The following is a 14,759-nucleotide window of genomic DNA, read 5'->3' as shown; positions in this document are numbered from 1 at the left end:
TTAGCTAGTATTCTTTTCCTCACAGTAAATCAAAATCTTGGGCCAATTTCAAACAAATTTGTAGAGGAACACCAGCCTTCATAGCAATTAAATTCCTACATGTTCCATAAAAAATATTAATCCATTTGGAGGTGAGAGACCTAAAGTGCCCTTCCAAAAGGAAATATTGCAGCGTGAGCTTTCTTTTATTAAACTCCAGAGATTCCACTCAGGATCTAATAAATGTTCCATTCACAGGAAAAGCTTCATTTGGTGCTTGGATCTTATTAAATTCCCAAGTCAGTCAGCCATGAGACGGAACTCCTTAGGAAACCAGACTTCATTAGATCCAGTGCTCATAGAAGTTATATTGACGTTGTGGGAGGTTTTGTGTGAAAGTAAAAACACTTCAGCTCAGCTTGAGTGATAAGCTTCGCTTCTCTTCTGCCTCCATTGCTGTGGTGAAAGCTGAGGAGAGAATTAGCAGATATTTCTACCATCTTGCAATTTCATCCTGTATCTTTCCTCCCATGAGAAATATATGGGCTGAATTTCCACCACACTGAACATCAAGTCATTTATATCTGTGCGAGTGGTAGCAGCTAGTATTTGGGAACTGTTTAAACCAATCTCGAGCATGGTCCCTTCGAATACAGAAACCAAACATTTGCCAGGCAACAGAAAATGAATCCCAAGAGCTTTCTCATAGCCTGTAACCATGGCCTTGTTCTCGTGCTGATGTCAGTCCCACTAGGCATGAGTCTGTGCCAAAGCAATAGCTCCAGCCTGATTGATGGTGTTAATAACTGTCACTGCTGTGTTCCAAAATGAAAGGTCTGGTTTGAAGACTTTTTCTTGACATTTGCACTTCATCAGCCTTTGTTCAGCAGTTCTCCATGTGAGGGAACCATCTATATTGTGTGGCTTCACATAAACTTCAGTGACACCGCAAAATGTTTTGCTGCCTTATAAAAATGTGACAGTGTTACTTACGTAGGCAATTTGCTTGCATAGGTCAAATTAAAAGGCAGATTTCTAGAACAGGGTTTGAAGGCGACCCACACATGGCAAGAATGCCACATCCTGGACAGCCTACTTTGAATGATGGAGGAGAGGGGAGAGATCAATAAGTAATGCTGTTGATGACTTACTTGAAATAGTGAAGTAAGAGACAGAATGCTGGAGAAAGCAGGAGTAAAGATGAGCAAAATTGCTTGAAAATGTAGTATATATCTCAAAAATGCAAACGCTGACATTGCTCCTGCAGTCACAAGTGCTGCAGGCAGTCCCCACCAGCGCTCGCGCAGGCACAATATGCTTCAGTGGCATTGTGGAAGCCTTTTGAGCAGAACAAAAAGCTCCCAGGACATGGTGACCTCACTTGAAAGCAGCAATGAGGGTCTGCTCATTGGAGCAAGCACAGCCTGAACAGAACTTTCACTGGGTACGTTTGGAGGCAGCAAAGGAAAATGTGAAAGGCAAAAATATGATCTGATGAATGGGTGAGAAACAGGGGGAGCGAGCTGCCAGCATAAAACCAAATTGATTCTAGGCTGAAGTATTTTGGTTGAGAGTAGGTTATCACAAAGCAAGTGCAGGATTACATGGAGACAATTAATTAATTAGTATTGCAGGTCAGAGGAAGACACGCTATCCCTTTAGGTGTTTCTCTACATACCCAACAGTATATACTACATTCTTGTAAAAGCAGAAAGCACAAAACACTTTCTCACTGGCTTTTTTAAAGAGTAGATGCATAATACTCTAATTGTGTTAGAGAGCTGCATGCCATCAAAAAGCATCAACTTTGTTTTCACTGTAGCAAAGTATTGTAAAACTAGACCTGCTCTTGATTTACTTTTAGTCCTCTACCTGCATGAGACTTTTGATACACTGTTTTCATAATGTGTGGTTAATGTATCATAAATATTCCAAATTTCTGAACTGTGTTTTTCAGTGCTTTGCAGAAACATTTTTTATGTGTATTCATGAAATCGCTGAACGAAAAGCACACAAAGCAGAAATGACAATTTATAGGTCCTTTAATTTTTATTTGTTGTCTTCCTTACAGAAGATTTTCAGAGCTTTTTTCTTTTTAGAAAAGATCTTTATTATTGTTTTTTTCTAATTTTTGCTGCATGAAGAAGCCTAGAAAAGCTGGGCGTTTTCCCCAGTAAAAAGTCGTCTTATTTTCTGGTTTGTTTTACTCTGCTGCTTAATTTCATGTTCTTTCTTCTCTGGCTTTCCTGGAGTACCAGAGAAGCTAAATAGAGTGGAAGTTGCAGCCCCAGCAAAATCAGCAACTGTCTTGCCGATGACTTCAGTGCAACTGGGGCTTCTTGCTGGGTGCTTTTCGAAGCTTAATTGAAAGGGTAGTGAGTGGCGAGGTGTAACAAGGAGCAACTGTGTCCTAAGAGAACGTATGTGCTTCTGAAAAATAGACCAAAACAGGTAGCGGCCAGCGCCTTTACCGAGGCATTTTCAAACCTTTTCAAAAATGAGCTAGCCCCCCTCAATTATTAAGTGTTAGTCTTTGGAAACCATAAGCCTATACAAAATAATTCCAGGCATGATAGCATATGCAGGAACAAGCGGTCACTAGTATCCATACTTTGAAGCAAAATCAAGCTGAAAGCCCTTTTAAAAAAGATCTTCAGGTAGAAGATAGAATAGTCTTTTCCCAGGGGTAGAGGAGAGGTTAAGTAACCGCTCTTTAACAGGAACTGAGAGAAAAGAGGCTCATAGGATTCGGACCTCGGGTGGAAAAAAGTCTGTGAGAGCTCATGAATCAAGCTTGTAGGTGTATAATGTGATTTTTAGAATATCAAACAGAAAGCAGGATGGTTTCATCACAACTGATTTATATTCTGATCAAATTATTCTATCACTGAATTTTAAGTATGAGTCATAGAAGCAAGATGCCGTGCGATTAAGTCATACTGCAATTTCTTCCTTAAAGCCCAATTGCTCTTTTTATATTGGTCACCTGCAAAACAGCAATGTATTTCAATTATCTGCCATAAATAATGCATTACTACTCAGTAAAAGACTATGTACATTTTAATCAACTCTTCCATCCTTTTCTTTGATTGTTGAGGCAGGGAGTGTTAGACACTTGACGGTGAAGTGAAGGAGACCTGACAGGCCTCTGTTCGTGACTTTTCTCTTACTTTTTGCTATACAGAGCCAGATTTAAATTAGTTTTTTAATCATTTGTTTCTAATGAGAAATTGCAAGAAGGAAGAAACCTCTGTAAGAACTGGGTGGATGCAAGGTGGTAGCTCAGTCTAGATGCTCTCAGGTGCACTTTCTCAACTAGAAGAAACCTTCCACACTCACCAAATCCTGCCTGCCTGTGCACAAAGCCCCCAAACGTATCCACACAACAATTCCAACTCATCCAAGCTGCCTGGCCACCGCCACGCTTCCTCCAGCTCACCCACTGTCCTCACATGGCCAAGGCCCTAGCACACTGCCCACCTTCTCAAACATCTGGTCCTCCTTTAGCTCTCCAGGGAATGGGTTCCCAGCTGAGAAACCCGGCTTGTTTTGAGGCTCTCCTGTCAGTCTTTCCCGAGCAACCAACTTATCTGGTTGCTTCACATTTTATTCCTTATGTGCAAGTAGCCTATGATTATCTCTCTCATTTAAATATGGTTTCAGTAGGGTGGAGTCTAGTTGGTGAGTTATTTGTGGCAGAGACCTCGTATCTTCTGTGCTGAATTATGCTGCTGAAAACGTTTAGCGCAGCTTTGCCAGACTTGTGGGAACCTGCAGTGCGTTGACATATATTGGTTACTACATCTGACTTTTTTAATCTGTTGAGGAGACATTGTGGACAAAATGTATGCATGAAGAATATATATATGCACATAAAATACACCTATATATGGATATATAACTATGTCTATATAAATATACATATATGTGGTTTCTACATATACTGCAGAGCTACCATAAGTAATTGGTTAGTGAGAGCTGGTCCCTGACATCCTGGAGTCCAAGCCCAAAGAAGGTCTGCTGAGAAGGGAATGTTGATGGGAGCATGCAGAGGCAGGCTGAGCAGACAATGCTCCTCCTTTTCTTTTAATCCAGTTGTTCATCTGCATCCACTAATAGCAAGGCCTGCCTGTGATTTAAGAAATCCTGGGCTCCCCGGTTCAAGAGGGACAGGGAACTGCTGGAAAGGGTGCAGCAGAGAGCTACAAAGATGATTAGGGGACTGGAACACCTCTCTTATGAGGAAAGGCTGAGGGATTTGGGTCTCTTCAGTCTGGAAAAAAGATGTCTGAGGGGTGACCTTATCAACACTTATAAATACTTAAAGGGTGGGTGTCAGGAGGATGGGGCCAGGCTCTTTTCAGTGGTGCCCGGGGACAGGACAAGAGGCAATGGGCACAAACTGGAACATAGGAAGTTCCACCTAAACATGAGGAGGAACTTCTTTACCCTGAGGGTGGCAGAGCACTGGAACAGGCTGCCCAGAGAGGTGGTGGAGTCTCCAACTCTGGAGACATTCAAAACCCACCTGGACGTGTTCCTGTGTAACCTGCTCTAGGTGACCCTGCTCTGGCAGGGGGGTTGGACTAGATGATCTCCAGAGGTCCCTTCCAACCCTATGATTCTATGATTCTATGAAATATCTGCTTTGATGGAGGCAACTCCTACATTAGCTGGGTTTTTTTTAAGCCTGTCAGGTTGGTACTGTGTGTATGTTGCTCTCTTCCTCTCACTAACCAGGCCTTCAAAAATCTATGGGGCAAAGGACCTCCCACAGATGTAACAGGTTTTGTGTGTTATAAGGTGAATAACTGTCAGAATTGAGCTTTACATGGAGCTGTCTTTACTGCCTCTATTCCAAGCCTTTCACATTGCCCAGTGTATCCTGGTTTGGGCATTTGGAAATGTTGCACAGCACGAGGGGGAGGGAGACCGAGTGGGATGGCACAAGTCTGGAGTTTGAGTGCAGGGCAGGTTTGAGGCCAGCAGTCACCAGTGGTGGGTGGTGTCCATCCTGCAGAGATGTCACGTGCTGCTGGGATAGAAATTGTTGCTTTGGCTAGGTCAGAGGAAGGCTGTCCTACCTCTTAGAGGAGTGAGGACTCCAGGCCTTTAGACTCCCAGTCTGTTAAGTTAAAAAGTGTAAGTTAAAAAAGTGATATAGGCATTTAATTCTGTCATCAGGTCATTGAAATTTTACATAGCTGCAAACTGCTGCATTTCAAAGTTGTAAAAGGCAGTGTAGGTATAGCTGCATGACTGAAAGCATTGCACCACAATAACTGGCAGAAGGGGGGTCAAAAAAGCCAGCACAGAGATATTTCTGGCCTGCAAATTGTTCCAGGTGCTAAGGGGAACCTGAAAGGTCTGCCGATCCTGTCAAAACAACACTGTAATAATAACAGCTTACAAAGGGCAGGACTCTGAAGCATGTCAGCACGAGGGAACTCTGGAGGGTGTTGTTCCCTTGTTGTCTGGGTATTTCTTGGGTCTCAAAGCTGGTTATAAACAAAGACTGAAAAGGTTTTAGTACAAAGAACTGTTACTTTGCAGGTATTAGTGATATCTCCAGCATTATTATTAGGACTAAGTTTGCCCTGAGTTACGCTCACAAGCTGCTCGCAAGTCAAATGAAAGTAAGCTGTGACAGCCACAGAAAGTAATGTGGCAGGAGCTGCAGCCTGGGCAATGACAGCTAAGAATGCCCGATTTCCCCTCTTCATGATACCATGTTTGCTTCAGCATCTTTTCTACCCTTGTTTGTGCCTAGGGAGAAAAAAAAAAATGAAAAGACACTGTGGCAGTGGAGGAAAAAAAATGCAAATGTCAAGACAGAAATTGGTTGTATCCATTTGTAGCATGCCATGCAGAGGTTACATTTATAACTGCGCATTATGAAGTTTAGGCCACAGAGAGAGACAGAAACAGAATGATAGAGAGCACCATTTATGCAGTATGTTACTCTGACAATAACACTCACATTTACAAACAAATTAGCTGAAAATGTCTGAAGGACATTCGGCTTTTACAAACTGGGCCTCATCTCCTGCTGATAGGTTCCTTTGGGATGGGTACGGCATGCAAAATGATACACTGCCTTGGAGAATAAATTTATGAAGTTTAGCAATGTAGGTCACATTGCAGAAAAATCATAAATGTCTGAACATCACTCAATAGCCATTCAATCAACTGCTCAAAGCAAAATGGGAAGCTGAACAGCATGTAGCTGTCTCTGGTGAGAACTGGGAAAAGTCGTGATATGATGCAAAACCCTTTGGGTCCTCCATCCATATGTATTTCTTTTTTCTTCTATTTTTCTTGCCAGTTTGGTGTTACATATCTGTGTCCATAACAATAGTGACAACAAAACCGATGTGGTTCTTTGCTGTTACTACCATGAACTATAATACGTATTTTGGGTGGCTCATGAAAGGTATGACAAAAATTTGGAGAATCGGGAGACATCGAGTAGTTCAAACTTGGTATAAATAGCCTAGTCATAAGGAAGTAATTTCATTGTGAAATTATTTTTGTATGCTCCCATTCAGAAGGATTTATAACTTACATTATTTGTTTCAATCTTTTTGGATTTTGTTTGAATGCATAAAGAAAAGAAGACACTTTAAAAGGACGTTTCTAGATTTAGCATTGTCTAGAGATTCCTGTTGCTTCCTAGATCTAGAAATTTCTAAAAGCCTGAGATCCAGAGATTTAGAACTGTGCTGGAGATGTCGAGAACCATTCTGAAGACATCTAGCACCTTTGTAGATCTGGGTCCTTTCTAGATTTAGAGCTTTTTGGAGCAGGGAGCACATCCATCGTTTCTGGAACATGTCTAGAGACTCACTAGATCTTTTTCCTGGGATGGTTTGGAAGCCTTTTACAACTTTTTCTAAGAGCCCACTTAGCACTTCTCTGGAGCCCTTCTGCATCCCTTTCTAGCTCAGCAGGCTTTTCTAGATCCAGCCACCCTTATGGGCCCTTTCTGAATATAGAACTTTTCAGGGACCCCTTCTCGGGCCTCCTGCACATCCCAGTCCCACACCTCTCTTTTTTTTTTTTTTTTTTTTTTTTTTGCATGAGGCTTTGTAGAGCTTTCCTGAGCCCTGCTAGGTCTGGACCCTTTCTATGCTTTTCTAGATCTAGAGTTCGCCTACTGAAAATCAAAAACTTTATTTAGCTGTCTCGTTAGGAACCTGTTAGAAACCTAATTTTAGGTGCACTTTTACAATCTTTGTCTAGAGCCTTTTTGGAATGCAAGAAAACCGAGTGCCTCTCCTTTTCCATCCAGGTTGTATGCATCCCAGGCTTGAGATACAGTATTTAGTTGAGTGGTATTTCTTGAATTTTGCTTGAAAAAACATTAGTCCTAAACTGTATGCTTGTAAGCTTTTCTCGCACAGTCTGATAATCCAAATATGCATCACAGCAGTAACCGATGCCCTTAGCTGTCAGAAATTTAAAGCAGAGTGCCTGCTTACAGTCTCAGACTAGAATAAAACACTCTTCAGTGCGTTTTCTTGCAAGTATCTAATCAGTATATATACTTGCATAGAAAGATTGCTGCATGGAATGCAGTGGCCTTGTTTGTTCTGCAAAATGCAAGAAGCCAAATTTTTTTATTAGCTATTTGAAGTCTAACAGCAGTATGTGTTTGCTTTCAATGCAGCATGGCAGCTAGTTAGATTACATTAATTTTGCTCAGTTGAAATAACTATTGTGTAAATGCTTGTGAAAAATTAGTTGTGGAAAATCATGTGTGTCATGATAACAATGAATCTTGGTGCTAAGCTCTGCAAAAGTAAGGACTTAAATTACTTCAGCTGCTTTTTCTGCCTAGAATTTTTTACGTGCCTGTGAAAAAAACATGTACAATTTAAAGACAAAAATCAAATTTTTCTATGGTTGTTTTGCTTTAACTCTTTGCTACAGTTTAGTAAATAATTAGTTCACTCTTACAACGGATTAAAAAAAGCTATTACTATTGAATTGTGTATCGTTGTAGGAATTGGCCATAGAAGATGCCCTGCCATAAACATGAACTGCAGAATATCTATTTTGCTGTACTTCTTTCTTTCACTTGCAGAAGTTGTGTTTGTGAGTTTAACGGTGTAACTCTTAAGGGAAAGCTTAAACCATAGAAGTGAATTGACATTTTCTTCTGAAAATGGTGGAGTTAGTGTTTGTTCTGATCCTTGCAGGAATGTGTTTTGTAGCTCTGATCCAGGTGAGGAGGCAGTTGTGGCTCCCACACACCCAACTGGCGACCTCCTGGCAGCAGCTCCTTGTCCTTCGCTTCCCCCAGTCTCACTTTTTGCTCAGCCCTGGGGTCAAAGAAGTGCTGCCCTGAGGAGCAGTTCTGTTGTCGGAAGTCATGATTCTGGAGAGACAGTTTCGTGGGCACAAATCTGTAGGAAGTTTGAATTTCAAGAATTTAGTTTAAATTTTGAGTTTGACTCAGGATTCGGGGCAGAGTCAGAATATTTGGCTGGTATATTCATCGTGGCTGGTGTTGCTCAAAGACAGGGATTTCACTTTCTTTGCTTTTTTCAGTTTTGGAAATTTCATTTCTATGTATCCTGTCTTCCTCTCAGTTTTCAGGCCAGATGCTTATATGGCATAGTAGTTATTGGAAGCAAAAGACACCGTAACATACTAGCTCCAGCCTCTCACTGTTCTCAAACAGCTTTTAATTACTGTCTCAATTAAAGCTTTTCAAAATCTTCCTCCCACCTTTTCTGCATTGGCAGCACACTGGCTTTCTGTATCCAGAATTTCTGAGCCCAAAATGGAAATATGAGGCCAAAAACTAGTGAGAGATTTATTAAGATTTATGCAACCTTACTTTTGTGCTGTCTCGTCTGACAAGCCCAGGACCTGGAAACGCAAGTTAGAAAGTGAGGCAAAATGGAAACAGTCCTGTTGTTAGCTAGATTTCCACCTGGTCCCGCTCCTTCCTTTTGGCCATGCAAATTTACTGCAATGGTATTTGTGGAGGACATCTATTCCCACTCGGGCACTGGAGACACGTTTGGGTTAGATTCAAATTCATGGTCTATTTTCAGATACTTTAATTGAAGAGCCTAAGATTGCTCCTCTCAGAGGTACCAGTCTGCTCAAAATACTTTGTGGATTCCTTCTGGGCATTTCACAAAGTATTTCTTTCATAGCCTGTATAAACCATGGGTACCATATTTAAACAGACTTAAATGGCTTAGGAATCTAAGTCCCATTGATTTTCATAGTCAATGGGCTTATGTGATTCTGGATAATGTTCCCTCTATTATTAAATAAAGACAGTGTGAAACCTGTCCCCATAGAAATCAACTTTTCCTGTCAATTTAGTAGACCCAAGTTTCCTCATACGGTCTTTGAAGTTGTGAAGCAGAAAAGAAATCATAAAAAAGAAATTATGAAGCAAGAAGAGAGCTGGAAAGTGAGAGCACAGCCAAGCTTGTGGCAAGTGAAGCGAAGACAAGCAGTGAAAACCATTGGAGTGGTGCCTTGCCTTCACTTTCCTGCACTGGGTCCCTTATCCACTGGAAATAATTGATGGCAAAGGCAGGTTGGCGGCGAGACTACCCGAGCCATGATCCCAGAGAACTGGTAGCCTCTGAGCTGCATCTGTAAATGTGCCACAGCTGCTTTCCCGGCCCAGAGTAGAAAACAGCAGTCATTAGGCGGCAAAACTCGTTTATTTGGGTTTTTCACGGGGGAACGATGAATGCAGAGAGTGCAATGTTTGTGAAGTTTAAACCAGGGACTGCTACAGCTGAACTGTATAATTCTGAATTTTATAATATGCAGTATCAGGAGCATGAGAAACAAAGGCTCCTCCAGCGTGGGAGGAGGCTGTAATCCCACCGCGGGGAAGGGTTCCCTGGTGTCAGACCGCAGGAGCTGAATTGTGGCTCTGTGTGCCATTAAGAAAGAAGCTAAGCTGCTGAGAGGAGCTGACAGTGTCAGTGTCAACAAAAGAAAGAGCCCAAAAGTGAGAGCAAACTGACAGAAAATGATGAAAAAATATCCGTGGTTGTCAAGTGTGAGAAAACAGAGAGAAATATATGTAGTGAGACATCCTTTGAAAAGTTCAGGGAAGCAGAACTGGTCCCCTTCAGCCTTGTAAACTACACATTCGCTCCTAATGGACTGTCTGCATGAAGAAGGGTTTGAGCAGGAAGAGAAAAACATGCTATTTAGAAGGACGTTGTGATGAGTAAAAGGGTTTGGCCTGGAAATAACAGCTGAAGTGAGTAAAATAGGAGGAGATGAAAAAAGGAAGTTAGTAGCAAAAGAGAAATATGCAAGAGGCTATGATCAGGTCTGCAAATGCATATCGTAGAGCTGAATAAAGGCAAAGGTAGCATAAACAGAAGTGCTTGAAGCTGAGCAGTACAGATAGGAAGTAATCCATCAGTCAGGACTATCAGAAAAATTTCGGCATGAATTTCCTGCTACTACATGAAATTGAATCAAAATATACAAGCAATGCATGGCAAGAAATCAAAGCAATGGTGAAGCCTTTTTAGGGATTTATGCAGCTTCTTTTAATCCATGATAAATGAAACTTATCCCAGTGAAATTTACCCCCACAACCAAACAGTTAAGCTCTTGAAACCGGCATCTGCAGACAAGGATAAATTTTTCCCTCTTTACTTTTCTTACTTTAATATGAACAGTAGAATTTGTTTGATCTGATTTGTTCAAAATAGTACCAAAAATGCCACAGCCGTAAAATGTCGTGCAAAATGTGCAGACAGTTTTAGCCATGTGGTCAAAACCAAAAGTGAAACAGTATTCTTCACAAACTAATGCTTAAATGTGTGTACATGTGCGGGCGTGTATGTTTTAAAAGTATATGAGTGCAGGCTCTTCTATCAGTGCTGCTTTGCAAAAAACTTACATCATTTAGTTGTAAAGCTTTGCTGTGGGAAATGTATTTAAGTATTTCAAAAGCAGATAGGTAGGTAGATAGATAGGTATAGAAGTACATGTATAGTTTGGAAAAAAGAAATGGGTCTGAAAGCTATTTAACTACCTAAATGTGCATCTCCTGGTGAAAATTCATTTAAACTGAAACCACCTTTCTGTTTTCGAAAACACTTGACATGAAAAAATGTATTAGAAAGCCAGACCAGTAGGTGTTAATTTTGCCCTTCTCAAACCAGAGATTGATTATTAGATATAGCTGGAGCCTTTATGTTGACAGTTAAATGCTGAATTCCCAGAAAAGTTGACATGTTAATACTTATATGCAAAAGGTCTCATTGCTCAAGGGTTCACTTGTTTCGGCGGTGATTTTCATTGCATATGCTCAGTCTCCTGTGAACCAAACCAGAATTGTCACCTGAAAATTTCAGTCTGTGAAGAATGCGAGGTACTGACTGCTACTGAACAAACCTTGCCTTTTTGTTTATAATGGGATAATCAGCAAAGCCATTCCTGTACACCACTCAAAAAGAGAACCCATTAAATATACCAAAAAATACTTGCAATTGGCCCAATATTGAGTTATGAGAAAAAATATACAGGAGAGGACTTTTTACAGGGGCTTGTGAAGTACTGCTTCAAAATAATAAGTATATTAACTGATTTAATATTCTAATCCTAACTGAGGTTTTGTCTGGAAAAACTTTTTAATAGGCACAGTCATATCAGATGAGAATTGAAGCGCTTCTCTGTAATATGTTTATTGGCTCTGAGTGAAGCACAACTGATGGTTTGGTCACAGAAACCTGCCAGAGGGCAGCTTGCTTTAAAAGAAAAGAAACAACCGATGACTTTTCAAGGTAACAGTGAACCTGAGGGTGCAGTTACACTTCAGTTTAAGCTGATTTAGGTGATTAGTTTTTAGCCAGCAAACTGTCCTGAACCTGCTCTCTGTAGGAGCACATAAACACTGGCCTTGCTGCTAGGGGCTGCACTGGAAGAAGGGATGGAGTGGGACTGCAGCAGCCCCAGCTTACACTGGTTTAAGATGCCATGAAGTCTCATCCGGACAAGAACGCTGCAAATTTTTTTTCTAAATCTCTGAAATTCTTCTTCAGATTAGGAGTGCTCAGGGGTTTGTGTTTGTGTGTATGTTTGATTTTAATAGGCCTGTTTCACCTTTTCTCCCCTCCAGTTGCACTAGCATAAGCTTGCAGTGAGCAGCAGCTGGGTTCTGTGCTGCAATCTCCAGACAGGTACATGCTAGCTTTAATATTTTGCCTGGGATTAAACCGTTAATACATCCGTGACCGCTTTAAACCCAGGAGGGGAAGCTGTAGCCTTACCTTCTGTGAGCTTTGCAGAGCAGAGAGCTAGGCAAAGGTTCTGGCGTAGTAACCAAAATTGTTTAGATGTTCCCAACTAAAAATGGAGTTATTTTTACCATAATGCAGCTAAATTTACAGATGTGATCAGTACGAAAGCAAATGTGCTTGCAGTTAACAGCTGTTAAGAATAAGCTTTAGGAACATTGCTGCAAGTGAAATGGACGGTTGCATAAAAGTTTATTCTATCTCGATAAACCAAATCAGCCTCAAATCAACCAGAGAAAAAGTTGGCTTGGCTCATACCAGCCCCTGTTTATCTGCAAGACACCAGGCATACCCACACAGTGGGAGGAATTGAAATTATTCACTGGGCAAAGGCAGTGTGGCAGGTCCACGAAGGAAAAACAGCTATTAAGACATGGCAGGTCTTATGCAGAGTCATTATGGCAAAAATTGACAGTTTCAGCCCAAAGTTTTTATTACTAATAATCTAGTTACAGTTAATCAAAGATTATTTTTACAGCAGAGCAATCTGTGAAGGAGGCCGTTGAAGGTGTCTGTTTCCCATTAAAAATAATCCATTTACTTTGATAGAACAATCACATGTTCTGCATTAAAGGTGAATTGCAAATATGGGTTTTTTTGCAAGTTTCCTGAAGGTAGCCTTGTAGATATTTTTATGCTAACTAAAGAGTTTTATTTGATGTCCCAGTGAACTCTCAGTTGAAGCGTGAGCTAACAGCAAGTGTGTAAACCAGCCCTAGCACAGCAGGTGGAATCTGAGCAGTCTCACACACGCACAGAAATCAGCACCTTTATGGGGGGATCTGTTTCCAACTGTTTCACCACATTTATCATCTTTGGAAGGACTCTACCAGCTGGTTCAGAAGACATCTTGAACCCAACAGCATTAGTCTTAATGCCAGTTACTATGCTGTCTAGTAAAATGGACTGGGCACAAGGAGGAATTCGATTACTCCATGAGCCTTAATAATTGTGTGGTGCACCACGTAACCATGCAGGGCGAGACACGGTAGCCGCAATGCCCTCACTTTATTAAAACGTCAATTATCAAACCAGCAATGTACTTCTGGAAATTAGATTATTCAGGAAATACTGATGCTTGAGAAAGGGAGAGACTTGGCCTCCAGCCTGGTTCCTGAGCTGACCCCAGGCGAGCAGGTGGCTTGCTATGGCCACACACTCCACCATATGTTATTTCTCAGTGCTGAGCATTGTATTAGCATCTGCAGTCTCTAAAATCATATATCTTTTTATTAGCACAGTGGAAAAATGAGCAAGAACAGCAATAAAATCAGTAAATAAAATAATAGAAGCTTCTGTGACATATAAAGCATATAGAACCGTTACATTTTAGCCTGGTATGTATTCTCTTCTGATGACTGAATATTTAGTCCAGAAAAATTCCACTCAGATAAAAGCAGCCATCTCTTCACAAAGGATAACAAGCGAAGCATCCTGAGAGACAAAAATAGGCTGTCTTGTAGCCTCTGTGGCTCAGCTGTTCTCTGACCTTTCCATACACAAGCTGCAGTCCAAATCCTCCACTGGTCATTAGCTGGGGAGAGGGACTGGTCTACTCTGTTGTTGTTTCCCAATTCAGCAATCCCGCATTGCCTATTGAGCTTTCTCAACAGGAGGAATTTGAAGTTCTGGCCAGTACATGCTACAATCAGCAGCGTACATACTGGTTGTCTTTCAGGTTGACAGGCTGCCCCACCTTCAGTTGGGAGCATCTTTAATTCCTCCAGATACTGAAGCAACAGGTATCAGACGAGTGAGGTCATTCTTCTAGCATTTCCTCCAGCGTGGTTTGGAAACTTTGCTTGGTTGGCATTCCCACCTGGGAAAAGGAAAAAAGCTAACCTTAAATATGAAGAATTTACTTAATCCGTGACTGAAATACTGAATTCACGAAGTAAAATCATTATAAGTAATTATGTCTTGGCTATTGTATCATGTGATCTGTGATATATTGGTGTATTATTATGTTACAAAGAATTAACGAGCTTATATTTCTTATGGCATAAAAGTCTTATTAACAATTCTTACTTATAAATAAATTGTGGAAATGTGTCGTACTCTTCTAGTATGTCATTTTCCTTTTGTACTAACAGTCAATTAAAGTGTTAGGACATTGACAACCTCTAACTATTTTCCACTCTGCCAGTGTTGACTGCAACCTTGAAACAACATTCAGACTTGGAAAATTTTCTGGCTGATGTTGCATGACATGAAGTGCGTGTTTTCATTTGCATGGCTGCATAGGTATAATAAAGGTCCCACCTTAATGGACTTGTGCAAATACCTCTCAGAGGGTGCTAAATTACTTTTCAAATCAAGTTTTGTTCCACACTGGACCTGGACCTCAGAAAAGCGTATTATTGTTGAAACTTCTTGTGCCAAACCCGGTTAAAGGTACATACTAGAGAAGCAGTGCTGGGTGAATCCACCAAGTGCCTTGATGACATGGTGATCAGAGATGGTTGAATGAAACTGCCT

At 41.0% G+C, this 14,759-nt stretch overlaps 1 protein-coding gene across 9 annotated transcripts in view; it reads left to right on the top strand.

Annotated features, from left to right (window-relative positions):
• TENM1 (teneurin transmembrane protein 1) overlaps positions 1-14,759 on the top strand; it is a 900,761-nt gene that overhangs the window by 858,534 nt on the left and 27,468 nt on the right. The window lies entirely within an intron of this gene.

The sequence above is a fragment of the Chroicocephalus ridibundus genome, chromosome 9, assembly GCF_963924245.1.
Source record: "Chroicocephalus ridibundus chromosome 9, bChrRid1.1, whole genome shotgun sequence".
Taxonomy (NCBI): domain Eukaryota; kingdom Metazoa; phylum Chordata; class Aves; order Charadriiformes; family Laridae; genus Chroicocephalus; species Chroicocephalus ridibundus.
The sequence above is the reverse complement of the archived record's forward strand: the minus strand, read 5'-3'. Positions and strand labels throughout refer to the sequence as shown.